This window comes from Mandrillus leucophaeus, unplaced genomic scaffold (assembly GCF_000951045.1).
Source record: "Mandrillus leucophaeus isolate KB7577 unplaced genomic scaffold, Mleu.le_1.0 Scaffold550, whole genome shotgun sequence".
Lineage (NCBI taxonomy): Eukaryota > Metazoa > Chordata > Mammalia > Primates > Cercopithecidae > Mandrillus > Mandrillus leucophaeus.
This window is the reverse complement of record NW_012105920.1, coordinates 876,487-885,024: the sequence shown is the minus strand read 5'-3', so window position 1 is coordinate 885,024 and position 8,538 is coordinate 876,487.

Genomic DNA, 8,538 nt, shown 5'->3' with positions numbered 1-8,538 from the left:
TTTTTTTTTTGAGACAGACTCTTGCTCTGTCACCCAGGCTGGAGTGCAGTGGCGCAATCTCAGCTCACTGCAACCTCCGCCTCCTGGGTTCAAGCGGTTCTCCTGCCTCAGCCTCCCGAGTAGGTGGGACTACAGCCATGCGCTGCCACGCCCAGCTAATTTTGTATTTTTAGTAGAGACCAGGGTTTCATCATGTTGCCCAGGCTGGTCTGGAACTCCTGACCTCAGGTGATCCACCCGCCTTGGCCTCCCAAAGTGCTGGGATTACAGGCGTGAGCCACTGCACCTGGCCCCGGGTTTGCCTTCTTACTGGAGCCAGGAGAACACGTGTGCATTCTTCTCCCTATCCAGTCACCTCTTAAGGGAGTAAGTCTTCAGTCCTGGGACCATCACCTCCCAAACTCCTGGTGGGTTCCTATACCTGCTTTCAGGACCAGCACCACTGATTTTTCCTATTGGTCACAGGCTCCAATACAGTTCAACATGGTACTGTTATTAAGACTGTCTTTAACTAAAGTTTCAATATTTTGTTCATCATAGATTTGTTTGCATTTTTATTTTTAAAATATTGCATTATCTATCTTGATTACTGACTTTTTTGGCATCCTGTTAAATATTGTGCCTGAGGCAAGTGCCTCGCTCACCTCACCCTGGTCCCAGCCCTGCTGCATAGCACTGCTTGAGTGTCCTCACAATATGGCAGCTGGCTTCCCCCAGAGCCAGTGGCCCAAGGGAGCCAGGAAGCAGCAGCAATGCCTTTTATGGTCTAGCCTTGGAAGACACACCCTGTCTGTCACTTCTGCAACGTCCTATTCATTACACAGGTCATTCCTGCTCAATGTAGGAGGCACTACATACGAACGTGAATACCAGGAGACAAGAATTACGGGGTCACCTTAGAGACTAGCTACCACACCGAGTCTCCAGCCCAGAGTCTTAGTGGTTGACAGCAGCCTCCACAGAAGGAAACCAAGAATCTGGTAAGGGAGTTTAGGGGCAGTGGGGAAATATTGGTCACAGGATATAAAGTTTCAGTTAGGAGGAACAAGTTCTGGAGATCAATGGATATGTTAACTATCTTGATTTAGTCATTCCACAGTGTATACATATATCAAAACATCATGTTGTGCACCATAAATATATACAATTTTCATGTGTTAACTTTTTTTTTTTTTTTTTTTGGAATGGAGTCTTGCTTTGTTGCCCAGGCTGGAGCGCAGTGGAAAGATTTTGGCTCACTGCAAACTCCGCCTCCCAGGCTCATGCAGTTGTCCTGCCTCAGCCTCCCAAGTAGCTGGGAATACAGCCGTGCACTACCACGCCCAGCTAATTTTTATATTTTTAGTAGAGACGAGTTTTCACTATGTTGGCCAGGCTGGTCTTGAACTCCTGACCTCATGATCCGCCCGCCTCAGCCTCCCAAAGTGCTGGGATTACAGGAGTGAGCCACCGTGCCTGGCCAACTGTTTTTAAAAAACAATAAAACTGGTAAGGCTTTATCCCTTCTCCTCCACCCTTGCCTCCCTTAGACCCTGAGTGGTACTGACCCAGAGCTGGCCCATGTGGGGCCCACCCGCCTGATCACAGTTCATTGGTCCAGGAAGAAGCACCTAACCCAACTGGCTGTCTCCCAGGGTTTTTAAATTTGGCAGCGAGTGAGTTCCTCTGATGGACGATGGACCCTGTGAGTGATTGTTCCCAGATAGATGGGGAAATTAGCCTAGAGAGACCGGAGAACCCAGGCCTCAGCTCCCATTGTGCATGAAGCCCAGGGACATCTCTGTACTGCTTTTTAGTCCATTTTCTGCCGCCATACAGAATTCCACAGACTGGGCCAGACATGCTGGCTCACACACTTTGGGAGGCCGAGGCCGGCGGATCACTTAAGCCCAGGAGCTGGAGACCAGCCTGGGCAACATGGTGAAACCCCATCTCTACTAAAAATGCAAAACTTAGCAGGGCATGGTGGCGTGCACCTGTGATCCCAGCTACTCAGGAGGCTGAGGCAGGAGAATTGCTTGAACCCAGGAGGCGGAAGACACACCCTGTCTGTCACTTCTGCAACGTCCTATTCATTACACAGGTCATTCCTGCTCAATGTAGGAGGCACTACATATGAACGTGAATACCAGGAGACAAGAATTACGGGGTCACCTTAGAGACTAGCTACCACACCGAGTGCGTCACTGCACTCCAGTCTGGGTGACAGAGCAAGATTCCATCTCAAATAATAATAGTAATAATAATAATAATAAATTTAAAAAAGAATTCCACAAACTGGGTTGAAAAGAAATTGATTTCCCACAGTTCTGGAGGCTAGAATGTCCAAGAGCATGGCACCAGCATCTTGTGAGGGCCCCGCCATGGCAGAAGGACGGAAGGCAGAGGTGAGCATGTGAGACAGAGAGTGAAGTGGTCCAGAATCATCCTTTTTATCAAGAACCCACTCCGGAGATGATGGCATGGATCATTCCTGAGGGCAGAGCCCTCATAACCTAATTACCTTGCAAAGGCCCCACCTGCCAATGCCACCATCACAATGGCAATTAAATTTCAACATGAACATTGCTGGGGACATTTGAACCATAGCACTCTGTTTTGTCCATGATCTGGGCTTGGAACCAATAAAATGCCCCTTCCTCCCAAGCCTTCTTGAGTTGGGTGATGAAGTTCTGTCACTTCATCACCTCTTCCTCGGTGGCCTTCTGTGGAAGCGGATGCTATTGGCAGTGTTTCTCAGCATGTAGCCAGTGCTATCAGCATCCAAATCACCCAGGGCTCTTGAAAATGTCAGTGCCTGGGCCCCACCTCCAACCTGCTGAATCAGATTCTCTGGGGTGGGCCCCAGGCTTCTGCAATTTTAACATTGGAATTTGGGCAGGACTATGACACAGTGACTCATGGCCTCTCTCCAGCTGTCCTGTGTGTCCTGCAGTTCATGCTGGTTAGTGTTGACGGGGTCTGAGAAACCCAAAATGTTGTAGCACTGGGAGGGGATATGTGGGCTTATAGCTTTGGGGAACCAAGTGGAGTTAAGAGCTGCGATAAAAGTGCTGTGGGCATTCCAGGCTGAGGTGGGGGCTGGAATCTGAGGAATGGAGGAGTATCTAGGAAAGTGGCTGGAAGCGGACAACCTTGTGCTGGCTGCAGCTCATTCTTAGTGGGCAGGTCTTAGCAAGTCATGTCACTCACAGCCCTGTTAAAAGATATACTGGGCTGGGCACCATGGCTCATGCCTGTAATCCCAGCACTTTGGAAGGCAGAAGCGGGCAGATCACCTGAGGTGACGAGTTCGAGACCAGCCTGGCCAACATGGTGAAACCCCGTCTCTACTGAAAATACAAAATTTAGCCAGCCATGGTGGTAGGCACCTGTGATCCCAGCTACTCAGGAGGCTGAGGCAGGAGCATCGCTGGAACCCGGGAGGCTGAGGTTGAGGATCCATCTCAGAAAATAAAATTTAAAAAATAAAATAAAATAAATAAAATAAAATAAAATAAAATAAAATAAAAAGTTGAACCAAGATTGCAAAGTTCCCTTTCAGCTCCAAAACTCAAGCCAGGGGCCCTGTGAGGTGAATGATTTCCTTTCCCAGAAGGCTGGGCCCTGAGATTGCTGAGGGCACGTCCATGCAGGTGCCCCTTCCATCCAGGAACTGAGCTCTGCCCCCTCTGTTGGTTTGTTCACTTTACTCCTCCCCCAGCGGCTGAAGTTGCTTCTGGGAAGGAGGCTGGGCACTTCTGGGCTGAGCCTTGTTTCCATAGCACCCAGCCACCCTGCCAGGAAGACACAGGTTTCTCCTGGTTGACTGTGAGAGGACTTTGACCCCCACCTCTGTTTCCCGCCACACTGCTGGGCCAGACCTAGGAGGAGGTACCAGGGCAAGCAGCACAGTGGGACTTGCAGGTCCTGGACCCAACCCTTTATTCAGACCAGTTGTCCTGGAAGTTTGGGCCCCAACCAACAGCAACAGCAGCAGTAGCAGGAAACTTATTAGAAATGCAAATTACTGGACTCCACCCTTGACCTCAATTAGAAACTCTAGGGTGGGGCCAGCCATCTGTGTTTTTGTAAGTCCCCAGGTGTCTCTGATGCACACCAAAGTTTCAGAAGCACTTTATTGAGTGTGTGTGTGTGTGTTTTCGAAATGGGGTTTTGCTCTGTCACTGAGGCCGGAGTGTAGAGGTGCCATCATAGCTTATTGCAACCTCTACCTCCTGGCCTTAAGCAGTCCTCTTGCCTCAGCCTCCCAGGTAGCTGGGACTACAGGTGTGTGCTTGTTTTTTCTTTTGTAGAGATAGGGTCTTGCTATGTTGCCCAGGCTGGTCTTGAAGCCCTGGGCTCAAGCAATCCTTCCACCTTGGCCTCCCAAAGCACTCAGATTATAAGTATGAGCCTCCATACCCAGCCCAAGAACCCCCACATTATTGTGTGATAAACTGTTCCAGTTTGCCTAGGACTCTCAGTTTTAGCACTGAAACTCTTTTTCTGCAACCTCTGTCTCCCATGGTTCAAGCAATCCTACCTCAGCCTCCTGGGTAGCTGGGACTACAGGTGTGTGCCACCATGCCCAGCTAATTTTTGTATTTTTTTTTGTAGAGACAGGGTTTCACCATGTCGCCCAGGCTGGTCTTGAACTCCTGAGCTCAAGCAATTCACCCACCTAGATCTCCCAAAATGCTGGGATTACAGGCATAAGCCACTGCTCTCACTCATTCATTCATTTTTTCAAATCGGATCTGAGCTCCAGTCCTGGGAGCCTGGGGCAGCTTCTGATGCTAGGAGAGGCACAGGCCTGGGTACCACCATGGGTAGTAGAGGAGTGGGGTCAGCTCTGAACCTAGGAGAGTGATAGGAGGGAGAGGAGGCTGGGAGAGTGACAGGAGGGAAGGAGGGAAATTCTGCTGCTGCTGCTGCTGCTGCTGCTGCTGCTGCTGCTTTGAAGCTTTCCTGGGAAAATGGTGACAAGGACCACAACCCTCCTAACCTGGGCGAGGGCTTTGGGGGATTTCAAAGCACCTTCACTTATATCACCCTACTGGATTCCAAATTACTCCTTAGAGCAGTGCCCATAATATTGTACTTGTCCAGTTTCTATTTCCTCTGCCTGAGCTTGAGCTGCTTTGGTGGCAGGGACCATCCCAGTGTCCTCATCAAACCTTCAGTGCCCAGTAGAGAGAACCCTCGCCCCATCTTCCAGTCTAAATCCTGTATCTTCTGCAGGAGCTAGCTTCTCTGCAGGTACTGGCAATATGGAGCACAGGGTCGATAGTTTTCCTCCCACCTATGGATTTCCTCTGGGCCATCACAGCCTGTCCCACAGACTGAATTTCAAAGCTCCCTGTCTTGCCCTGGGCACATCCTGTCTAACCATTCATGTTCACCCAGCTTTGCATCCTCTTCAGCCTCCCTGCTGTTTAAGCGAGGCAGCTGGCGGTGCAGGAAGAATATTCATCCATTTCCTAGGAGCTAAGGAGTCAGATCCTGGGCCCAGACTCCTGCAGTAAGTCGGGGCTTCTGGCACAAGGGCCTCACCTTACTGGCTTTGGCGCCCTCTAGTGGACACAACGGGGTCTGCGGGGACCGCAGCCCTCTCTGTGACCCAGAAGCAAAACCAGCGACTTACCTGGCCATACATTATTTTTGAGTAATCGACGTCCAGTCACTCTCCCAACCCAGCTCAGCATGTACTGTCCACTGCCTGCTCAATGCCGGACCAACACACTTTCACCTCACATCAACAGGGACTCAAACAGAGCCTCTTCCCCTCAAATCCCAGCCCCATACTCAACTGTTTGCACAAAAGCAGGGATGAAACAACAGAGCAGAATGAAACAACCGAAACTTCCCTCAAGATGGGGAGCATGCACTCTATGGAATAGTATGAAATGGATAAAAGGATGTGCTGGATTGGAAACATCTCATTAAAGAACAATACATACAGCATGATGCCGTTTATTAGAAAAAACAAACCCAAGCCTGATCCATTGTTCACATATCCGTTTGAAATGTAGAGGGAGGGCTGGACACACACCAGGCTAATCACGGGGACCTCTAGGGAGGGATGGGGGTGGGGGAAAGGTGAAAGAGGCCTTTCCTTTTTTTTTTTTTTTTTTTTGAGACGGAGTCTCGCTCTGTCGCCCAGGCTGGAGTGCAGTGGCCGGATCTCGGCTCACTGCAAGCTCCGCCTCCTGGGTTCATGCCATTCTTCTGCCTCAGCCTCCCGAGTAGCTGGGACTACAGGTGCCTACCACTTCGCCTGGCTAATTTTTTGTATTTTTAGTAGAGACGGGGTTTCACGTGTTAGCCAGGATGGTCTCGATCTCCTGACCTCATGATCTGCCTGCCTCAGCCTCCCAAAGTGCTGGGATTACAGGCGTGAGCTACCGTGCCCGGCCTATCTTTTTATATTTCTAAGGCAAAAGGTAAATTAAACAAATAATGCCTGTGTTAAAGGTAGAGGGTGTCCAGGTTCTTGGGATCTTGAACAGAGAATTGGAAGAGACACACAAACAAAGCAAGGAAGGAATGAAGATTTTATTGAAAATGAAAGTACACTCCAGTGTGGGAGTGGGCCCGAGCTTAGGGTTCAAAAGGCCCTGTTACAGAATTTGGGGGAGTTTAAATACCCCCTAGAGGATTCCATTGGTTACTTCGGGTCTGCCCTATATAAACAGAGGGGATGAAGTAAAGTTACAAAGTCATTTACCTGGTACGCCCTATGAAGAGGATATTTCCTGTTATAGCTGAAATGTGAATCGGCCTTATGTTCCCTGCCCCCAGACCCTATTTTCCTGCCTCACCTGGTGCCAGGAGTTGAGTCGCTGCTGCTCTTCTAGGTGCTCCATGATGAGCAGTGCTGGCCACACCCACACCAGCCACCTTCCTGAGCCACCAGGCTCTCTAGTGGTGGCTACTCTACCTTGAAGGCCTTGTCATCTCTCTGCAGCCTCTTCCCCTCACACCTGGCTGCTGCAGCCCGTCCCCACATCGCTCCCAGCCAGGTGTCCTTCAACAAGCGCCGGCTGCTGCTCCTCTGTTGAAGAGCCTCCATGGTGCTCAGTGGTGAGCATTCGGAGGGCTGATCAGCATCCGCACACCCCTCCTAGTGAGGGGCAATCCCATTCTGTGAGCTGTCATGGGAGCCAGGGTCCCTCCTCCCACCTCAAAGGCTAAAAGGGGCAGCATTCCTTCTCCCTTCCTGGGCATCTGGCTGACCCTGCCAAAGATGCAGGGACAGGAGCCTTCCCGCCCCGCTACGGTGCCCAGCACCTCTGCCCATCATTACAGCCGAGGCCTGCGGAGTTGTGGCAGGGGCTGCATTCAGCGATGCTGCAGCCCAGTAGTGGTGGTGACCACAGTCACCTCCCAAGACTGTCCCTGGCTGTGGCTGTGGCCATCCAGACTCCTGGTCAGCTCCCTGAGCTCCCCACAACACTCCCAAGGACTCCTTTTCTACTTAGTCACCAGGGTTGGTTTCAATTGCTGGCCACCTCCCTTTGGGCCCTGGCCAGGCCTGTGGAGCTAGTCCTTTCCAAGTGTCACAGGTGAGTGACTGTGTGTGAGCGACAGCAGGTCAGTTTAATAGATAACCTGCGGTCCATGTAGGGAGATGGTGCCGTACCAAGAAGCTGCCAGGACCGAGATGTTAACAGGGGATGTGACTTGCTAAATGACTGTGCTGGGACGATGGTTTCAAGAAAACTGGAAACCTAGGAAGCTTGGTGAGCACCCACTTGGACCTTCCCTGGCCTGGCGGGGCCTCCCCCTGGAGGGATAGCCCTGCAGCTTCGCCACCAGTGTGGGCAGGCTCTGGAAGGGCCTGGAGAGGAGAGGGGTCCCCTAAACACACCCCGCCCTAGGGCCTTAGCAGACAAGTGCTGGTGACCTATTATTTGTATTTATTGTAGTAAACAGTCACTTTTAGGCCAGAGGCTCACGCCTGTAATCCCAGCACTTTGGGAGGCCAAGACGGGTGGATCACTCGAGCTCAGGAGACCAGCCTGGCCAACATGGCAAAACCCCGTCTCTACTAAAACTACAAAAAAATTAGCCGGGAGTCGTGGCAGATGCCTTGTAATCTTAGCTACTGGGGAGGCTGAGGCAGGAGAATCTCTTGAACCCAGGAGGCAGAGGTTGCAGTGAGCCGAGATCGCGCCACTGCACTCCAGCCTGGACAACAGAGCGAGACTCCATCTCATAAAAAAATACAACAGTCAATTTTAAGAGCAGTGCTCATTTCACCCCGCCTCTACCACACCCTTGGCAGGGCGGCTTCACAGGTGCCCTTCCTGTTGTCTGGGACCCTTTGCCAGCCTCCTCACCACCTGGCCACCCTTCTTTCCAACCAACAACGTGGCGCCTCGGTTCCTCCAGGTTCCTCCCTGCCCTGTAAAACCCCTGGCCTCCTGCCAGGCTCAAGAAATGCCCTCGGATCTTTTCCGTGCTTTCGCCCTGCAGGAGACACTGCCTAGGTCCCGCCTCCGTCATGCGACGGAGACTCATGGAGTGCCCACGCAGGCTGGGCCCGAGCAAGGC